Source organism: Nicotiana sylvestris, chromosome 5, assembly GCF_000393655.2.
Source record: "Nicotiana sylvestris chromosome 5, ASM39365v2, whole genome shotgun sequence".
In the NCBI taxonomy this organism is placed as follows: Eukaryota; Viridiplantae; Streptophyta; class Magnoliopsida; order Solanales; family Solanaceae; genus Nicotiana; species Nicotiana sylvestris.
Window position 1 is genome coordinate 18,854,292 of NC_091061.1, and position 13,064 is coordinate 18,867,355.

General features: G+C 35.5%; 1 pseudogene; it reads left to right on the forward strand.

The window, feature by feature from the left end:
• Positions 1-2,009: 2,009 nt before the first annotated feature.
• LOC104241899 (putative late blight resistance protein homolog R1A-3) lies at positions 2,010-10,196 on the forward strand (annotated as a pseudogene).
• The last annotated feature ends 2,868 nt before the right edge of the window (positions 10,197-13,064 follow it).

The window sequence follows — 13,064 nt, forward strand, 5'->3', positions numbered from 1 at the left end:
AAAGTAATATATTTTGAAAATTACGAGTGTTTAAATGAAATTTCATAGAGTATCGGGATCGGGATCGGAATGACAAAGGGGGACAAGTAGAACTGTTTATTAGGCTATTCTGCCTTATAACAATTAAAATTCATTGATGAATTTCCTGGAAAAAATAGATGAAACACGGAGAAAAATGAAGGAAGAAAATTGGGGAAAGAACAGAGAAGGAGAGAAAGAGAGAGAGACGGAGAGAGAGAGAACGCAAGGATGGGGATTCCCTATTCCATTTCTAATATAAAGAGACTCATTTAAAATTAACTAGTTTTAGCATACGCGCGTTGCGCGTGTCCCTCGTGTTAATGAAAAATAAAATTATAAATAAAATAAATAATATTCAAAAATATGTTTATATTATTATATAAAATTAAGAGTAGTTCTTCCTTAGGAGTTTGATCTAGTCTAATAGTTCTTCCTTCAGTAGTTTCTCTTGCTTGCTTGCTTTATTGTACAAAAAAAGTTATAGGAGTAGTGTTTGATTGAAAGGTAAAAAAATCATTCATCTTTACTTGAGGACTTGGGTACGTACATTGCATGTATATTTCATGTTACTTATTAAAAAAATTATGTAAGATAGTTTACCAACAATTAATTTTGTTTATCTTTACTCATTTTACGGTACTGCTAAAGCTATAACCTTATTCTATTAATAACTTAATAATCATATAGGCATCCGAACTCGATTATTATTAATAATTTTTATATTATTTTTTTTTGCTCAATTATTATCTTATTCTACCTAAAATTTCTTTCTAAAGTACTTTTACTCGCGACCAATTACATATATATGTTCTTTTTATATTCCTATTTTTGTGTACAAAATATATATTGATTAACTTATTCTACCATTTAAAATAATGTCACATTTAAAAAAGATTATCATTTGATTATTTCTTAATATTTAGACAATAAAAATGGACAAAACTTGTAAGTATATTTCAAATTCTACATCCTTATTGTTAAAAGAAAATAGAATGTCACAATTGCTTTTTAAAGTCTAAATTCATGCCACCTTAATATGCATTATCATTAATGTTTTAATTTTTTTAAAATCAAAACTATGACATAAATACACTATTTCTTACGTGACTTTTTAAATATTAGGCATAAAATTGATGGATCAGTTATTTACTTTAATTTTATTTAAAACACACGTTATTTACTTTTTTTCACAGAATATATATCCATGAAAGCAACATGTAAGAATTATAATTATGTGACATATATAATTCAAATAAGGAAAATATTTAAGTTAAGTAAAATTTTAATTGACTTTAAAGTCCTAAATTTTAGGGTTTCCTACCTAGTGTTCAATGGAAAATAATTTAATAACAAAAATTTTAGTCAATTTCAAGAACTAAATATTAGGAGAATAATTAAATGACTATTTTGTCTAGTGTGAACTCCAATTTTAAAGGATAAAAAGGCGAACGACATTTCGCTAAGGGTCTTCGTGCTTTTAATATAGTATAGATTTGTATAGAATTGATAAATTGTATATGCTTATGTAATTAAGTTAAAACTTAATTAGGAATGATAATAAAATTCCATATATAGTATAGGAGGATAAAAATCCATTTTTCATATTTGATTGGGATAAGATATTTCTTAACAACAAATTATGGTAATTACCAGGATTTCTAGCCAAATCCTAGTTGTCACCTTAAAATACTTTTACACATGAATCATGATGATCGTGAGCTATCACAAATCCTGATGATCACCATAACATAATTCACCAACATATTTTTTGTTCAAAAGCATTGATCCAAATCAACTTATAATAACTTCAAATTTTGATATATTACTTTATAATATCAATTTCAATAATTTTTAGTAGTTAGATCCAACCTAAACCTTCAAAAATTAACAGACACATATTATCTTTTTTAATAATTTTTTTTCAAGCTCAACAAAGTCCAATAATGATGCTTATCAATTTTCTCCAACCAAATTAATTAAAATCATTAATTGTGTGCTCATAATTTATTAGAAGGAAAAGAAAGAAAGAGAGAAAAGAGGATGAATTTGAGCTTGTTCCAGTAGCACTGTGGAATAAAAGAATTTAAAGACAAAATTATCTTCTTCTAACACAATTTGATCGTTCTACCAAATTTTACTGCATAAGAATTGCCTACTAGAGGGAGACGGGGAAGAGAAGAGAAACATAATTGTCTTTAAGGGTTTTACCACTTGCTGTACTGTGGGCGGAAGGTGTTCGATGAAATGCCAATTAGTGGGGTACTGGAACCTTTTGACAAATTAGCTTCCGTCTCTGAAAATCTAGTTCAAATTGAGAAGCACTGGGGTGGTTCACATTTCACAACTTCTCCTGCAGAGGACAATGTGGCAATTCAAGTGTTTCATCTGCTTGTAGAGAATATCAAAAGCACAAGAAAAGGCTAAACAGCTTGAGCTAGGATTACAAAGAGTTGCTGGAGCATTAGTAGACACTGAATCTCAAAATGTGAAGTTAAGGGATGAATTGTCACTCACAAAAGAGACGCTGCATGCGGACCCGGGATTTTTATGCGAAGGGGACACAATATTCTACTCAACCAGTGCCCCTAAAGTTTAAATTAACCATTTTCAAGGTATATTCATATACATATACAAGATTTCTTCCGATGCTTACGGTGACCCCTCACTATAACACATAGGTCCGCCTCTGGCTGCATGAGATTGTCAAGGAATTTGGAGAGCTTGTAGAAATTGCAAAAGCAGATTGTAGAGATAAAAAAATGATATGACACTGAGCTTAATGCATTGTAGGAGACATTTCAAGCTCAAGAATTCAATAACGAGAAGCATGTAAACGTTAAGAAGGCATTCGATAAACTTATCCTCAAATTTGAAAGCTCAAAGAAGAAGATGGAAGAGCTTGAGCAAGAGCTTCTGACTTCTGCAGGTGAGGCTGGGAAATTGCACAAACATAGCAAAAAAAAAAAAAAAAAAAAAATCTAGACAAGTGGAGTATATAATATGATAAGCCAGATCTCATAACAAAGGAGATATATATAGTATTTACAATGGATTACAAAGACTAAGATAATAATCAGTATTAAACAGACTTTAATTCAGAAGTCAATGAATTGTATATAAAAATGGAATTATCAATCTGTATTTGATTCTTCTTTCTACTGGTGGCCTTTTAAGTTGTCTTTAGCCAATTACTTCAACTTCTCTCACATATATTTTCTGAATCCCAGGTACTTTCTTGGCCATTCTTCACCTATTTATCAAACAAACAAAAGCTTTTGACTACTTAATCTTGGTTGCTGAACTTAGGTGGTCAAAAGGTATGACTATTCTAACAAAAGTATTTATTTGACTTTATTGATTTATTTAAGCACAATATATGATGGGTGAGGGCAGGCTCAGCTAAATCATATATGAGTAATAGAAACAGGAGCTTGATGAAGTATACTAGCTAGTTAAGACTTGCAGCGTAAATCAACAACAGATCTTGATCTCTTGATAGAAATAGAAGCAACAAGTACCGAGTACAATAAATCTAGCTTTTCTTGAAAAGTCATGGTAAATGAGCAGGCTTAGGCTGAAGTACAGTACTGCTATATCTATTTTGGTAATTGAGCTGAGAGTACTATGGTCAATCAACTTTTTTTATTTCGAGATGTCTGGCTATATCTGCAGTAAACTGTTTCCTGGTATATGCTTCTTCCTTCAGTTTCTACTTCTTTCACTTCTTTCTCCATATAAAGGTTTATGTACTTTATATACATCAGATCTTGAGAACTTGAGAGGAAGGGAAGGAGAAGCTACTTTGACTTGAGTAGTGAAGATTACATATATGGCAAGAGGAAAAGAAAAAGAAGGAGAAGGAGAGAAAGGGGAAGCAAGCAACTCATTGGTATGTCATACAATAGTTATCATATTAAAAGTAATACATAAAATTGGATGATTATCCACATAATCTTCATCACAATATAATGTTATTCATATCTTTTGGGAATTGCTGTTTAGAAGTTCATAATCTGATAATGGCATCTTTTTTGGTAGAATATTTATTACTTGCTAAGGCGTAAAAATAGTTGTTAGGTGAACATTCGGACTAAGTAACACATTTTAGAATATTAACATCGCGATATTAGATAGAATAAAAAAAAATTCTTACTCCGATGTAGTAAGTAGTAGTAGTAGTAATAAATAAGCATACCACTATCTAACAATAATGTTAAAAATCATCGTAAGACGAAATCAGGACTCTTCCAATCGAATATTTTTATGATAATAAAACAGTGAAGTGTAAGCTAGTTTGTTTAGCCAAGGGGGACGCATTACAATGATTAAAACAGTCTAATTCATTATCAAGTTCTACATTCTTGAAACAACTAAATTTTTTCAATGAGTCTAATCTTTTATACTACAAAGAAACATTTACTCTTCATAGCTCGTCGAAGAATTAGTCAAAGACCGAGTCTTTTGTAGCTGCAGGGTAGGACCAGGCTCCAGCACTATTAAGCCATTCACATGTTTACCATTCCCCTTTACTAACAACTCTTGCGATTTCTATGAAGGGTTTGAGTGGAAATGCCCTAAACTGAGAGTTCATTGAATTAATTAAACCGAGACGGAATATTGGATTTGGGAAACTAAGATCTCAAACAATATTCTTGTTCATTCTCAATTATTTATCATGTGTACGAACTTATTTTGGCCTTACCCGTCCATGTTATTGCTACTATTTGTGTGAATAGTCACGAATTTGAGCCAATCAAGTTTTATACAACAACTACTGCTATCTCAATCCCAAACAAGTTGGGGTAGGCTCTATGAATCTTCACTAATCATCTCGTTTCATTTAGCTCAATATATTCTATAATGCAACGATTCATCATAGATTGACCAGTTTTTTTCCTCCTACATACTCGTATGTAGATCCTGAACTAAGGTATGATTGTGCACGTTAATGAGGTCAGTCTTTTCGGATCACGGGTGACAGGCGAATGCCAAAGTCTTAAAGGTATGAGCAATTTCTACTCTGCTCGTACTAAATATGGGTAATTCCCCGCCACTTGCCCATCATTTTAATAGAGGGATAGCCAGCAGTGAGGCTACTGGACCAATAAACATTAGAGTCAAGTAGCTTGAAATCAGAAAGAGTGATATCAGGGGCTACACTAGTTGTCAGCCTACCGCAACCCCCTTCCTTTAATCGCGTTTAGGCCGGCAATATGAGCAAGTATAGTGGAGTTAAGTCACATGTTTATAATTAAAGCAAAAAATTTCTATATAAACAATATAAAGCTTATTGATCCTCGTTAGTTATAATTTGCAAGATGTTGTATTACATGTTTGCCAATTACCTCTTTTCACCTCTTTCTCCAAGAAAATAGTTTAAGGAAGTCTTTACTAAATCATCCATCCTTCTCTAGTGTCTACTCTGTAATATAATCTATCAAATAGCATAAATTTTTTTCTGACGCTTGAGTAACTTACTGTTTTTTGGATGGACAGATCAGTAGAACCTCGATCGTACAAAGGTTCAGAAAGAAAAATTGGAAAAGGGTTTTTTTCTGTGTTTGACGTCGAACTTGGTTCACTCTTATTTTGAGTAAATAACATATACAAAGTAAACCATTTTCTTTTGACATGCTTGCTTTGTGATATAAGATGTAACGACAGGATAAGCCTGCTTATCCAGTAGGCTATTTGAAGAAGGACCTCTACAGTTATGTTAGCTGCCTGTTAATTTAGAGTGCATATGTAGCTCTCTACGGTTATTTTAGCTGCCTGTTAATTTAGAGTGCATATGTAGCTTTAATAAAGTTGATACAAGATTTGGTCTTTTGGCAGATGTCATCTGCTGTACTTGTAAGGACATTGTAAATCTTCTGGATTTCATAGAGAGGTTAAAGAATGAAGAAGATCAAATTGCTCTTGACGTGGATCAAATTGAAAAGCTGAAATTGGAGCTGACATTTATGTCAACATTTCTTCAGCTTTCTTATTCCAATTTGGATGGTTTTAATGCCAAAATGTCTCGGAAAGCACAACAGGTTGATGATATGGTTCAGACAGTTTTCTATCAGAGTGGAGATGACTTGTTGGTTAAATATGATATGGACCATGTTGTTCCTCACGTCCTGGAAAATATCAAAAGTTATATCAGCTCACATCATTATCCTGAATCAAGTGCCACCATGACCGAGGCACAGTTGGTTGAACTTTTAGATGCCCTCCTTGTGAATCTCCATGATCTCCCCAAGTGTTGTGCCGAGCTGATTTTGCCATTAATGACTCAATATGACCTTCTCCGAGATATATGTGGAAATTTAAGAGATTTTCTTGTGCTGAAAGTAAATGGCTATGTTGAGCATTAGACAGTTGAATATGTCTTACCTCAGTTTCAACTTATGGCTGAGAGAGTAGGACACTTCTGTTTTGACCTTTTGTCTTGTCAACTTGATGAAATAGATGAAGTAGACGATTCTGATGAAATATATGATTCTGATGAAACAGCTGAACCTCATGAAACAGATGATCCTAATGAAATATATGATTCTGATGAAACAGCTGAACCTCATGAAACAGATGATTCTGATGAAGTATATGATTCTGATGAAATACTCTATCAAGTCAATTCCATGATAGTTCATCTATTTTTGAAGATTATTCCTGTTGAACTGGAGGTTATGCACATATGTTCCACATATTTGAAAGCTTCAAAGTCAGCAGAAGTTGGATGCTTCATTAAGCATCTCTTAGAAGCCTCTCCAGGCATTCTCAGAGAATATCTAATTCTTCTACAAGCACACATGGTAGCTGTTCTTACTGCTAGCACTTCCGCTCGAAACATTCATATCATAATAGAGTTCCTATTGATTATTCTCACAGATGTGCCCAGGGAGCACTTCTCTGGTCTCTCACACGTGTTGGAGCACTTACCATGGAGATATCCGTTCTTGTTCACAACTTAGAAGATAACTCAAGGAATGAAGAGAATATGAATGAAACTAATTGTGCATCTCTAGACTTGTTGGAAAGTATTGAACTCATGAAGGAAGATCTCAAACATGTTTTCCTAAAAGCTCCTGCTGACTCATCTCAACTCTGCTTCCCCATGAGTGATGGACCACTCTTCATGACTCTTCTACTCAAAAAATTAAATGACTTGCTCAATTCTAATGTTTGTTCAGTTGCTTTGATAAAGAAAGAAATTGGGCTTGTGAAAGAAGACTTAGAATTTATAAGATCGATCTTCGGGAACGTTGAGCAAGAATTGAATAGAGATCTTTGGACTCGTGTTCTGGATGTGGCATATGAAGCAGAACATGCAATTAAATCAATTCTTGTTAGAGACCATGGTCTCTTGCAGCTTATCTTCTTACTTCCTGCTGCCGTAGAAAAGATCAAGCGCATAAAAAAAGAGGTACTAGAGAAGATCTCCAAGAACAAGGGTCTTATAATTGTGAACTCTCTTAACAAGTCGGTGGAAAGAAAATCATCAACAACTGGCCAAATAATTGTAGGTTTTAAGGAGGAGACAGAGTGGATAATTAGGAAGCTCGCCAGTGAACCGGGTAAAGAAGATATCATTTCCATAATTGGTATGCCAGGGCTCGGAAAAACTACTTTTGCTTACAAAGTATATAATGATATATCTGTTGTTGCTCATTTTGACGTTCATGCTTGGTGCACAGTTGACCAAGAGCGCAATGTGAAAAAGTTGTTGCAGAAAATTTATAATCAAGTTGTTGGTTTGGAAAAAAGATTCAGTGAGAATGACATAGATGATGACGTTGCTGATAAGCTACGGAAGCAACTGTTTGGAAAGAGGTACCTTATTGTCTTGGATGACTTGTGGGATACTGCAACATGGGATGAGTTAATAATGCCTTTTCCTATACTTAAGAAAGGAAGCAGAGTTATTTTAACTAGTCGGAAAAAGGATGTGGCTTTGCATGGAAAACGCCACTCTGATCCTCTTAACCTTCGATTGCTAAAACCAGAAGAAAGTTGGGAATTATTAGAGAAAAGAGTATTCGGAGAAGAACACTGCCCTGATGAACTAAAGGATGTTGGAGAAAAAATAGCTCGAACGTGTGATGGGCTTCCTTTGGTACTTGATCTGATCGGTGGAGTCATTGCAAGGAAGGAAAAGAAGGAGGCTTTGTGGCTTGAAGTTCTAAATAACTTGAATTCCTTTATTTTTAAGGATGAAGAGGAAGTGATGAAGGTTGTACAATTAAGTTATGACCACTTAAGCCTTGCTTGGTTTACCTTGCAAGCTATCCAAAGGACGAAGATATTGAAATTTCTGAATTGAAAGCTTTATGGAGTGCTGAAGGACTTGTGGAACAAATTGAGATGTAGAGTATGGAAGAAATACTGCAGGTTTATGTGGATGAGTTAATTTCCAGTAGCTTGGTAATAGCTTTCAATGAGAGAGGTTGGGGCCAGAGTTGCAAAATCCATGATCTGGTGCATGATTTTTGTTCCATAAAAGCTAGAAAGGGAAAGTTGTTTGACTTCACAAATTCAAGTGCACCATTGTCTTCTTCTGATCTGATGCCACGTGGAATGACCATTCATTATGATCATCCGGATGAAAATGTTGTCCTGTTCAATCCAGAAAAGAAAAATCCTTATGTTAAGCACCTCCTCTCGTTGAAGGTAATCGTGGAAGATGGGAAGGACACTCATCTTTCCTACAGCTGTCACCTACGACACTTGAGGCTTCTTAAAAGGCTGGAGCTACGCAACATAAGATTGACAGATTCCTTGCTAAATGAAATAGGCATGCTTTTTCATTTGAGGTGTTTAAACATTTGGACGGAGACAGAAGCTCTTCCTCCGTCATTTTCAAATCTATGTAATCTAGAAACTCTGGTGGTGGAAAATTGGGGATCAACGATGGTAGTATCACCTAGTATTTGGAGTCTAGCAAAGCTACGACGTGTTAGCATTGATAGTTGTACTTTCTTTGATTGGGATGATGACGGCGAACCAAAAGTGTTAGAAGAGGACTGGAAGTTAGAGAATTTGAGAATTTTGGATAAGTTCAGGTTTTCCTGTTTGGATGACACAACGGATATTTTCAAAAGGTTTCCTAATCTTCGAAGCTTTACATGTGAAATTAGTGGACCATGGGATTGTTCAGAGGAGATTTATTTTCCAAGATTGGATGTCCTTAATGAACTTGAAGAAGTCTCCGCATGGTTTCAGTGTCCTAAGTGTTCACATGCACATCAGTGGGATTTTCACTTCCCTTTGAGCTTGAAAGAATTGGACTTGAAGGGGTTTGATCTTTCATCCGATTCATTGTCAGGAATTGCGAGACTACCCAACCTTCAAATCCTTCATCTAAGAAACGCAATTATTGAGGGGAAAGAATGGAACATGGAAGAAGTCACCTTCGAGAATCTCAGATCGCTGAAACTGGAATCAGTGTCTTTTTCTGAATGGCAGGTTGGAGAGGAATCCGTTTTCCTCCTCGAGGAATTACATATACGATGGTGTGATGAGCTTATGGAGATCCCGGACAGTTTTGGGGATATTGCTTCATTAAAGTCCATCTACCTGGTTGGCAACCGTCAACTTGTAGATTCAGCCATAAAGGTTAAGCAATATGTTGCAGAAATGACGGGAGAAGACGAGCTTGAGGTAAAGTTGAATGCGGTCATCTTACGTCCTTATGACCAGCCAAATCTCGGTACGTATATGCTAACTTATTAACTTCTTTTATACATTAAGTTTCTTTCAGTATATTTTTTTCCTGTTACTTTAACCTGTATAATCATATTTGCAGAGCGCATATAAAGGAAGGTCAGCATATGACTTACTAGCTAGCATATCAACCTGTTGAGGTTTCAAATGATGGATTGATCCTCAGACTTTTTTGCCTTCTTTCAGCTGTTTCTTTTCCAAACTTCCCTTTTGAATCACTAACTTTTGTTTCCCAGTATGGTATAAAGTGAACCTGTTTTTTGGTAACTTGTGTTGAAATATCATGCCTACTGTGAGCACGTGATTTTTGTTTCGCGTGACAATCGCTCCAAAAGAATAAAAAATGTGACAAATGGTCCTGCTGTACAGGTTTTGGATTTTGTGTGGCATATTCGTTAGTTATCTATAATCCCGTCCGTGTTTATTTTTAAAATAAATAAATAAAAAATGTGCATCTTTCATTTTTATTTCTGTCATTAAGTGATGTTAGTATAATTAATGTCAATTGTATGTAAAATGTTGTTTATGGTTTTATATGGTATTATTTGGTAAATTAATTCAAAAGAAAAAAAATAATAAAAGAGAAGAAAGAATTCTCGGACTTGGGCCAGTCCAATTTTAAATAAATTGGCCCAAACAACTCAGCCCAAAACCCGTGCTTGCCCCGGTCCAGACCAGCCTACTTTAAGAACGTCCAAACGACGCCGTTTTAATCCAGTCTGATCTGGGCCGTTGATCTCAGATTGATCAACGGCCAAGATCACTTCCCCATAACCCACAGATGAACCCGACCCATTCCACCCGGACTGACCCAACCCCCTCTAGTTTTGAAACGACATCGTTTCCTATTAGTTGAAGGATCCTGGCCCTTCATCGTGTCTCATCCGACGGCCAGGATCCGTTTATCCACTCCATATATAAGCTCCCACTCGTACCCTGCCCCCTATCCAATACCCCATCTTTCATCATCTTCACAAGAACCCCAAACCCTAGAGCCGCCCCCATCTCCCTTCACCAGAAACCCAGCGGCATGAACGCCGGTGACCTCCGCCTGAACACCATAGAACCCCCTCACCGCCCTGAACATTGATCTATTGGCCGTTTAGTTCGAATCTCTTCCCACCTTCTCGAATCTTCATTTGAAGATTCGAGTCGGAACCCGATTTACATCAATCGACCTCAACTTCACACCAGACAGTCCCCAGACCCCCTCGTGACCAAACCATGCTTGGTTTGGTCCGAATCTAACCAGGGAAACACGAATCCCAGATCTAATTCTTTGAACCCTAGGTTTCCTCGTGCCTGTTCCGTATCTGTTTAAGCCGAAGAGATTAAGGTCTAACGGACCTTAATCGAAGTGTTTCTCATCTGAGAAACACTTCGATTAAAGTCCGTTCAGCCTTAAGAAAGGCCTGTTCGAATCCAAACTGAGGCTCTTTGATTTTTCGGGATTTAAGGTGAGTTTTGTTTTCTTTTTTTATTATTCCATCTGCTGAGTAAAAGTCTGTTCATGTTTTGTTTTAATTCGTGTTTTTGAATTTTACCAACTGTGTCATGTCCACCTTGCCTGAACCTCTGTGTTTGATTGAGTCTTTCCTCTACTTGTTACTGATAATGTGTATATGTGTATGTGCTGTGCGAACAATTGAACTTCAAATTTTGACTGATCAACTGATTCCTCGAGTACAATTTGGCTTAGTCAGTATAATTCAAATCATGTGTTCGATACTTTAAATGTCTGATTTTGGCTTCGATTGTATGTGTTTTAACTAGTATAGTCGAATCGATATACGTCGTCAATTGGTTTCATGTTAGAATGGTAGCAATTTGACTCAGGCTTTTGTAATTTACTGAAGCATTGTTGAATCAGATTAATGTTGTTGCCACTCGGTATTAATTTGTTTAGCCAAATCAGAAAGACATTTAAAGGATTGATTTATTAGCTAGGTTTCAGATTTTAATTTAGTTGATAACATTGTTTACTCATCTCTCAGCCTTGGGCAGCATGTGCATTACAAAGTAATGGACAGCATGTGCTGTCAGAATACATTCTGCTGCCCATATTCTGCTTTAGTTTCAGAAATAATAAGCATTACTCAAAAGGTAAGCCTGCCAAGGGAATATCATGGGGTTGTGTTCTTATTTAAATAGTGAGTGGAAACTGAAAAGGGGTAGCACATGGGAGGGTGTTCTAATTGTCTAAACATGCTGTTAAAGGGTTGATTTTAGGTTTATAAAAGAGGAGACTTCCATCAGTTTTAGGGATACATGAGATAGATCCGATAGAAGAGAGCAAAATACATACACATACACACATAGACAGGCATACAGACCTTAAGATAGACATAGATACACACACACATACAGAGAAAAAGAGAATACACACAGAAAACTTAGTTTGGAGATTGAGAGTTGAAGTTCTGAAAAGCAGAAAACTGGAAAAGAACTCTGTTTGATAACACAGACAGACAAAACTAGAAATTGCATTCTTCTTGCTGTCTTGATTTCAATGGTCTTGACCTGTTTGTCCAATACTGATTTCTTCTAAATCCAACAGAGTCTGCTGGTTGTTTGTTGGTTTACTCTGGGATTTGGTCTAGCTGGGATCTTGATTCTATTCCAATTATTTTGCTTGTTGCTGCTGCTGCTATTCTGTTTCTTGCTGCTGCTGATTTCCCTATCTTCTTCCTCTTCTCCTTTGCATTTTCAGTATTTCCAGGTACACATCTCGAGTCTCACATTGGTGTAGCTGAAAGTAACATTGAAAAGCATGAATAGAAAGATTTGAAGGAGTTATAATCACCCGCTATTTACTGACTGCCTTTTCATAAATGTTGTTAAGTTGTGTAAATTTTAGTTTATAGCTAATAGAGAATACATTAGTAAGTTTGTACTTAATTAAAGTTTATGTTAATTTGAAACTGTGGTATTTGATTCGTTTAGTAGCATACAGGATGTAAATATAATTCATGGAATGTGAAACTATTTAGTACGATTGTTAAAATTAAATTCACTCTTTCAGCATGCTTTGAATAAGTAGGGGCGAGTGGTTTTTAAATCTAACCAAATATGATATAGTTTTGAATCACCCAGTTCGATTTCCTTTAGGCAGTTTATAGGATTAGTTTTGAACATCATCAGTAACATCCTTTGATAAGGAATTCTTTAATCCTGTTTAAGCAAGTTAATTTAAATCCGATTTTAGGATGTTGTTCGGATTAAGTATTGTATTTCGTCGATCTCGCATGTGACTTCTTTGTCCAATTAAAAGCATGTTGCACAGGGTATGACGTCTCTCCATGTTATAAGTAATTAATCAGAAATTGACAAGGATC